Genomic DNA, 9,498 nt, shown 5'->3' on the forward strand with positions numbered 1-9,498 from the left:
GGAGGTTTCTTCTGTTAAAGGGAGTTTTTCCTCCCCACTGTCCCCAAGTGTTTGCTTAAGGGGGATTTGTTGGGTTTTTCCTCTGTAATAATAATGATAACAGTAAGGTCTAGAGTCTAGACCTTACTCTGTAAAGTGTCCTGAGATGACTTTTGTTGTGATTTGGCGCTATACAAATAAAACTGAAATGAACTCAATTGAACTGACAATGAAAAACACATATGATTGGAAAAAGAAAACAAGTAATGTGTAAATAAACTAAATCAAGGAGAAACCCATCTCTACAGACTCCATTTCCACAAGAACAGAGGGACAGTTTCATTGCCTATCGGATGTAACAGGAGCTGTGCACCTCTGCTGCTTGTTTCTTTGTCTTGTGTTTTGTTTACACTGGTCACATTGGGTCTATTCCAGACATCCATGTGCTGTTTCCTTTTAACAAGCCCAACAGTTCAAGTACTAAGGTGTGGCCTCAAGATACAGATATACTATTCTTTTTAATACGTCAGGGCCAAGTACTAGGACAAGAGCATGAAGAGGGACTCCACACTAAGTGGCAATAAGGTGATGTGAAGTACTTCAAGAAGAGTTTAGCTTTCTGCTTCTTATAGAGTAGGAACAGAGGAACATAGAGGCAGCGGGTGGGTGGTGGCCTGGATGATTAGAGTGAAGGGTGAATTCACAACGTTGTATTCTTGAACCAGGACAAGATTTTATCAATATAATAAGGAAACATTTCCAATAAATGTATTTACAAGACAAACCATTTTATTTAATTTTTTATTTTGTTTTCCTACAAAACTGTCGCAATACAAAATATGCTGGAGTAATTAAATCACATTGCTTTTAGTTATATATTTAAAAGGCACAAGACAAAATGTGTTTATTCTTTTCAATGTTTAACCAAATCCTGGGTTAACTGGAGTGTTTTGGTAACCTAAACTGAACCACACCCAGGACTAGGGTGTTTCAAAAGTCTAGTTTCTGGTGGTAAAATCCTTTGTACGTTGACCGTTAACCCAGGCCACTTCCCTAAATTATGCAGCTCCTTCAGTGTGGAACAACCTACACTTCAATCACTTGTTTCTCTGAGTAGATTTAAATCTGTGCTAAAAGAGTGATGCTCACTGTCACTTCACTATCACTGTAACTGGGATGGATTTTGCTGTTGATTTAGCCCAGTTTTCGGATGTTCTGTGGGCATTCTGTATTTTTAATCTTAGTGAAGTTTCCCTGGTAAAATGATTAGTTAGTTAAATTAATTAATTAATTAACTAACTCTGTGTGGTAGGAAAATGTAGTGTTTCTCTCATTAAATCCAGAACCCAGACAGCACTTACATTTCCCTCAAAACATATTTGGCAATTTGATTTGATATAAACAGGCAGCTTGTGTAAGGGGTGCCTCTCTCATATTCAGGTTTTTTTTTCCCTCAAAGACATTTTCATTAAACTGCAGCACATTCATTGTACTTGCAAGCATTAAAATCTTACACACATCTCTCACATTCTCTCCCCCTACCACCTTCTGTCTCTCTTTCTGTCTATTCCTGTGTGGCAGAGTCAGTATCATCACAGCAGGAGGTGAAAGGAGAAGAGCTGGAGGCAGGAAGAGAGAGGTGCAGGGAGGGAGAGGGTGCAAAAGTGCAGCGCAGAATCACGCCTGACAGTAGAAGAGAGCAGTGTGGAGATGTGTGACACCGCAAAAAGGAGACGAAGGGGAAAAGATTTGTCTGTGTGTGTCTGTATGTGTGACAGGGTGTGAGTCTGTTCTACTAACACTGCATGCATGTGTGTGAGTCACTGTGTTTATTTGTGTGTGAGTATGAGAGTGCCCACTGAGTGCGGTGCCAGGCAGCAGCAGCTGGGAAGGCCTTCCTGTGTTCTCCTGTCATCAATAAATGATCAGAGCGGGCCATCTGGAGAGAGGGGACCACCAACCACCGGGACCTGGCACTGAGCAAAAACCAGAAGAAAAAGAAAGAGAATGTGAGGATAGATGAGGGGAGAAGTTAGAGAAAGAAGGGGATGGAACAGAAAGGCAGAGAAGGGGGAGAAAACAGAGAGTTCATAAATACAGCACAGAGACTTAGTGTTTTTCTTAAACAGGTATGGCCGCAAAAGTAGTTCACAAACCAAGATTAGCATTAGGTCATTTTTGGATGTTTGGTGATTCTTCTTAGCCAATCTTTTCATTTTAAAGCGGAATGCGTCTGTGTTTATGTATGTATATGTATATATAAATATGAAGTAACAAATTAACACACCCTTCAAAGGCAATAAAGGGAAAGCATTTAGGGCAGTTTACAGGAAAAACAGTTTAAGGAGACAGGCAAGAGGTGGGGCCTTAAAGCAACAAACAGAGAAGCACAGGAAATGCAGAAAAGAAGATGCTGTAAGGGAAGCCTCCTGATTTTGAACCTAAGGGATGTGCGCGCACAAACACACACACATAAAGGACAATAAAGTTACTTTAATTTGCCTGAATTAATTTTTTTTAATGTGCACTCATTTGAATTACAAGACACTGGAGTATTTCCAAACCAAAGCATCTCTAGAGCTGTATTTATTCAGTTCATTCACTTACTAGCTAGCTGTGTATCATTACATCCACTGATTTCTTGTACAAAGCCTACCATTGTACTATGAGATATAAGTTAAGGACAGTTTTTTGGATTCATCAGGTATTCCTTTGGTCTGAAAAAGGCTGAATATGTAAAACATCCATTCTCACCAAGGGGGTTTTTATACTGTAGAGCTGCAGAATGTCTGTTTGATTTTAATGGCCACATCCATTTTATCCAGTTATGATATTATTCATTCAGTCATTCATTCATACATTTTCCATATTCACTTTTTCCTATTCAGGGTCACAGAGAGTCTGGCAGGTATTCCAGCTTACACTGAGCAGAAAAGGCAGGAAACACATTCATGAACATTCACACCAGTAATTTTTGTAGATGGTGGAAGGAAGCTGGATTTTTTTGACTTCTCTACATAAGAACATATAAACCTCCAAAAAGCAATGTTAAAATCCAGGGCCTTTTTGTTTTAAGGTGACAATTTCGCACTGGGCCACCGTGCCACCCCTGATAGTGGAAACAGTTTTCCAATGCAAAATGCATATTTATCCTCCAAAATGTCATCATTCTCCTTTCACTTTGTATGGAGAAGCACCTGACATTACTGTCATGTGACATCATAGGATATTATGGTATGCGTGAATACTGTATGCATAGCATAGTGTGTATAGCTATAGCATATATACATTGTGTTCTTAAGGTTTAAGGTTAGGGAAGTAGCGGTTCTGGTTAAGGTTAGGCTAAGTCTGTGTACAGACCGTGTAAGTGATGACCGCAAGGCTGTGTGTGTGTCCACTGTAGGTGTCACTGAAAGGAATACTTTCCCTTTAGAGAATTTGTCAACTATTAAGAGCAGCTGCATGTTTCAGCTACTGTAAACATGTTGAACAGAACATTTTTCGGAATAGACATCACAATGCAATATTTTAATGAAATATATTACAGTATGAATAATATGACTTCTAACAAACATTGCAGCCAGTATTTAATGTGTTTAATGTTAAAGCCTTACAACAGCACTAATTAGCCATACACGTTTATGTTCATACACAGGCCTCAAATACATGCAAGTGGCTCAAGGTAAAATCCTCAAGTCATGTAGCAGGATTACTATCGTTCAGCTCCATCAGTAACAACAAATACTGTACTGTGTGTCTAATGGAAGGACACCAGGTGCCATGCCATTCAATGAGATGTTTCAACAATTACAAGAGCATTCAGTCTTTATTAGCATACAGGCTTCATCTAGTCTCCATAGCAACAGAGCCAGATTTATCTCTGGCCTTACATTTTGGCGGGGTTCTGTGGTTCAGTGTATGCTGGAAGAATATTATATACACTGTATTCTTTACACTACACCTTGTGCAGTAGGTTCATATCAGAGTTATGCATCTTTCTCCTCATTTTTCTCACAGTCTCTACAGTTCATAGAAATACAGTAATATACAGATTTTTATATCAATTCCTTCATTTATCAGAGTGTTAGAGTGGAATACAATGTAGAGAAAAGTAGAGTATATTGATATTGTAATCATGACACAGAAATTCAGAATTATTAGATTTAGATAATTTCATAATCAGGACTGCATCAGAATTAACAGCTGACGATTATGAGTTACTGCAGTAAATAAAAATTTTGTAACGTTTACTTACTAGGTCATAATGATGGATTTGCTAACTGCAGTTAAACCCACTTTATTCCACAAAACACACAATATCCAGTATGAAAAACTACAATGATTTTACACAGGGTAAAAAATAAAAACCATGCCTATCATTGTTGTATATTTTCTTTAGCAACACTTTATTATTTAAATCATGTTATATTTTACAATGTATGTGAGGATTATTCTAAGGCTAGATTGGGGGGTGGTGGTATTTAGCTTCATTTAAGAAATTATTAAAGTCATAAATCTATGCTGTGTTATTTTATCTTTCATATGTGCATGATATATCCAGGCAAAATATTATGCTTTTATATTGAAATGGGAATATTTGTTCCCTATGTCATTTTAACATAATCATTTTTCACTGGGCTTCTTCTTTCCCTGGAGTTAAAACACTAAATTAGGATTTCATATTCAACACCCCCCAGCTCTACTTATGAATGCACCACCCTCTCTGAATGTGTATCAGCATCTTGTATGTGTACATGCGGACCTAATTTGAATTTGCATTGTCATTTCAGATTTACGTTGCTTGACCATGGAACTTATTAGTGTTCCAATAAGCAGAATATGTCCCGGGACATGTAACTTAGCCATGCTTGGGTTCGACAGTAAATAAACCTTTTCCTTAGATTCTAAAAATGTGTGCAATGATGTGTGCTATTTGAATTCAAATAACCTATTAGAGATCAATATAGAAAAGTGAGCCACATGTTTTATGCTCTTTTGGGGCAGGCCTGTCTCTCCTCTAAGTACAGTCAGTGTTCTGCGTAATGTACAACAGATCATCTAGAGATAGCCTAGTTCATAGACGTTTAGCAACATTAACACTGATTCTGCTAACTGTCACTTCAAGCCATACCAGTGAATGAAGAAGTAGAATCTTTTCAAACCACTGGAACAAACTGAACAGACAGCGAAGATAATGAATTCATATTTGTAAAAGAAAAAAAAAAGAAAAATAGAAAAGGGGGGATGGGGATGTGTAGGGATGAACCAATGACTGTAAAAACAATAATGGACAGGCCAAGAGCTCCCAGGACTAACCATAGCGATGTGATCACCTCCCGGTGGCTGGTTGCTGTATAGGTCATAAATCCCTCCTTCTCCATAATTTTTCCCAGAGGTCACTTTTGTGATTTTACATGTGGTGAAGTTTGTTTTTAATAAGTTATTTGATGATATAAAAAAGGTGTATTTCAGCTGAACTGACAGCTTTGATCAGCGGGCCGATACTGTCGCTACACTTCCGGTCGTTATTGCGAAGAATCTGGTTTCAAAAACACAAGATGGCAGCCACTGTATTGAAAATAGTTTGACTTTATTTTTGCATAGTGGAGGGAAGTGTGATGTCATGTATATAATGAACGTGGCCTGCAAAAACACTATAGATTTTAGTTTTTGGGTTGTCTGTTTCATGTTACTGACCTTAGTATTGTAGATCAAAATGGACTGAGCCATTATAATTGTTTTCTATATATCATAATACATAATTACCCTCTGATGTCAGGGTAGATCATTTTATTAACTTCATTTTTAACAATTGCAACAAGTTTTGCACTTCTCTTTGGAACTTTGTATGACCTTGTTGAGCTCAACATACTGTATAGAATATAGTTTTCGGTTAAATAAATGGTACTTATGGATTATTTAGATTTTCCATTTGTGACATATAGTACATGTCATTACAAATACATAAATATAAACTAACTGACTGAAATGCGAACTATGTAATCCCACAAGTAGTGGGTAAAATACTGTAAGAACATGTAACATACAATTATTTAAGTTCTTTCAGAGGTACACATATTCTGTCCATCTCCAGTAAAGATAGAACCTTTTGCTCACACACACACACACACACACCGGTTTATACCAGCAGTGACATGATGGATTGTTTTGATCCCTTAGCCTCCAGACTGGGTAATACAAAAACAGACATCTATCCACTGGAGATTAACTTCATATAATTGAAACCTCTGTGGCTACTTAACCTGTAATTGCTACTCTGTACCATGTGGGTGGAACACTGTGAAGCCCTTTAACCTTGTACTCGGGTATGAGAGGCTATGACATGGTGCCTTACTGAATATGCTGAGGTGCCTTAATGGACATTGGAGTACAGGAGATGTTGCTCTTCACAAATGCATTAAAAATTCATTACCAAGCTGTCTTACACAGCTTGTTCTCAGCTTGGCTTTGTTAAAGTAGGTTGTTATCATACAGTAAAAGAGGCAGGGTTTGTAACAAGCAAAATAAAATACGTTATGTTTTTAATTTTAGATGAAATGGGTGGAAATTCTAAATTGTTGTGCAGCCTGTTCTGGTTACGTTTTATGTGATGTTTACACCATAGTTACCATGTGCTATTCTTTGATGTGTAAAGAAAAGGTTTGTTGTTCTTTTTGTTCTCAATATATATTTCCCACAACACCCAGCCCTTTCACAGTCCATCCCTCTTTGGCTTCCCATAAACATACTTCAGTAACATGTCATATGCATCAGCAGAAGTTCATATCACAGTGTGTGTAGTCATAAATCTCCTCACAGCAGGAGGGCCAACCACACTGAGTGCTCATCACCTCAATAATAAATTCGTTATTTACTTGAACCCAGTGGCTTCCAGACTATTTAACTCCTCCAGCAGTGCAGCTTATAAAGGTTGCACAATGTTGAACACTGCTATGGTGAAGGTATTCTCTCTCTCTCTCTCTCTCTCTCTCTCTCTCTCTCTCTGTTTTTTTTTCTTTTCTTTTCTCTCATCTTGCTGGATGTGATCACTGACAGAAAGCATCAGCTTTTTGGGCATTCACATCTGCTAGAGATGCCAGCTGCTGAGAGAGTTGCTGACGACAGCTTCTGTCTCTCTCTCACACACATCTTAGAATGTCTGTGATATAACCTCTACCCTTTCTTGTCAAGGAAATGTATTTTCTATAAATGTTTATCAAGGACAGAAAGGGTTACTACCAGCTCTTGTTACTATGTAACAGTTCCACAAATCCCAGGTTTGTTCCCTTCTTTGCTCTGTTTGTCAATAGGAATAAGTATAAAATGGGGGATGTTTTCTGGATTTTATTAAATCACCAACAATTTGTAACACTATAGAGTAGAACACCCAATTCAATTACAGATTCTATGATGATTTTATTGCTTTGTGAAGAAAAACAGCTTTTCACAACTACAACAACAACACAGTAGCTCCGAACCATCGAACTGAGTGGACACGCCAACAAGTATCATCGTCTCTGTTGCATATATCACTATTTGAAACATTTCAGTTCTGGATTTGAAGCCGCTCCATAAACACCAAAACCTTATTTTCCGATCCATTAATCTCATACATTGGTCTCTCTGAGTATTGATAAGATCCCAGTCATTACTGTGAACCAAGAAACTCAGAGTCAGTCACATACAGTAAACGTGTCCAAATATATATGAGGCAACAATTAACAACAAATAAATTAAAGTAAAACATCCACCCTTTGCAATGGGCATTCTTTAGACTAAATTGTGTACAGTATGTGTCATTCATCTCTTGACATTTAGTCAACCATCTCAAACTTGATGGGGGAAGAAGGGACAGTAACAAGCACAATGATTTTCCAGATGTTCCTCCCCATCCTCCCTTTCTCCCTTCATCCTGTTTCCTTCTCATTATCTATTTGCCTTGTACATTTTCACTGTTAAATGGAATTATGATCAAAGAGTTTGTGGCTGCATATGTTGTGTCCTAACGTTAGTCACACATCAGTGAGCTGAAGTGCCTGAAGCGCCACCGACTAAAAAGCAAGACAGAGAGTGAGCAGGGAGGAATTGGAGGAGGAGTAGGGGGTAAGGAAATTGAAAATATGAAACATGGCAAAGAGCAAAAACAATGCTTCTTGTATCAGGAACTTTTTTTTAAGTTTGGGATAACACTATCTCTCCCTGCCCCTCTCTCCCTCTTTCCATCTCTATTTCTTTGTGTCTCCCTTGAAGCTTTTCAGTTTAGAGCCTTGGCTGCCACCAAGGGAATTGGAGGATGGAGTGGAGGGAAGGTACCAGACAGAGAGAGTGAGATGAAGAGAGAGACCACAAGAGAGAAAGACAAAGAGTCACAAGTGACTTGAATAAAGAGGTAATGTAATATTGCTTGTCTTCTCTTTGTGAGGACATGACTGAAACACAACTCCCCACAAATCCTAAAATGGGACAGTTTCCTACTGTCACTTGTAAAAAAAATATTACTAGAAAAAGACATTTTGTTCATCTTAAGGAAATTCAAATATAAAAACATTATACACCGTATCTTTTCCTACTCTGTTTAAGCTATACATACAATATACCATTCAGTAGGTTCATCAGTGAATTTCCCAGTTATCTTATAATCAACTAAAATATTACATTGTGTTCCATACTCTCACAGTGATATGGGAATGATGATATACCACATATCCTCTAAATGTAGAGATAAAAAAAAAACACTGAAGCAGGTTTATCCAAATTTCTGTCAAGATCATTCTTTTGAAGACAGGGGGTTTCTTGAGGCAGTGACAATATACAAATCAACAGTTTCTATGTGTGTTTCATGAAATAAAACCCACAGTGTTTAGGTCTGTAGACACAAGTTACACTCTTTAGTCTCATTATCAGCCTCACCTCTTGTTCTGAAGCTACAGTGCTATTGCTCAGCACTGCAAATAAGCAAGACAATGAAATGCATTACTCAGTGGTGGGTTGTTGTATTGAATATAAAGGTACAGCAAGCCATTTTGATACTTTGCCTGTTTAGTGATTTCTTTATCTTGACTTTATTCTTAATAAGTTGCCTTTCTCACTAACACAGCAGAAAGTCTAAGGGCTCAGTTCCACTGGTCTTTTGATGGATTCAGTGCTGATATGTTCTATCAACAAACTCTAATGTGTCAGCGCTACCACTCATACAACTTTTGACATCAAACCCCTTGTGAAGTCATTAGTTTGCACATACCTGTTTGTGCATGCATTTGCATGTGTGTGACTATGGAATTATTTATGACATTATTATTTACGACTATTTGTGACATTCCACAAGCAGACATGACTTTTCTGAGTGACTGAAAGATACAGACAGGTGACAAATTAAAGGAAACACCTGAATAATTGGGTGGCCTCCTCCAGGATGGCAGTGCCCCCATCCATAGAACATGAGGGGTCACTGAATGGTTTGATGAAAATGATGTAAATCATATGCTATGGGGTTCACAGTCACCAGATCTCAACCCAGTT

The 9,498-nt window shown here is 37.9% G+C and overlaps 1 long non-coding RNA gene across 1 annotated transcript in view; it reads left to right on the forward strand.

Annotated features, from left to right (window-relative positions):
- The window catches only part of LOC109958180 (uncharacterized), a 30,982-nt gene extending 28,539 nt beyond the window's left edge, over positions 1-2,443 (forward strand). Inside the window, exon 3 of the long non-coding RNA XR_002274640.1 lies at positions 1,561-2,443. This is a non-coding gene — a long non-coding RNA (uncharacterized LOC109958180). The remainder of the gene's footprint in view (positions 1-1,560) is intronic.
- Positions 2,444-9,498: the final 7,055 nt, after the last annotated feature.

The sequence above is a fragment of the Monopterus albus genome, unplaced genomic scaffold (genome assembly GCF_001952655.1).
Source record: "Monopterus albus unplaced genomic scaffold, M_albus_1.0 scaffold31.1, whole genome shotgun sequence".
Lineage (NCBI taxonomy): Eukaryota > Metazoa > Chordata > Actinopteri > Synbranchiformes > Synbranchidae > Monopterus > Monopterus albus.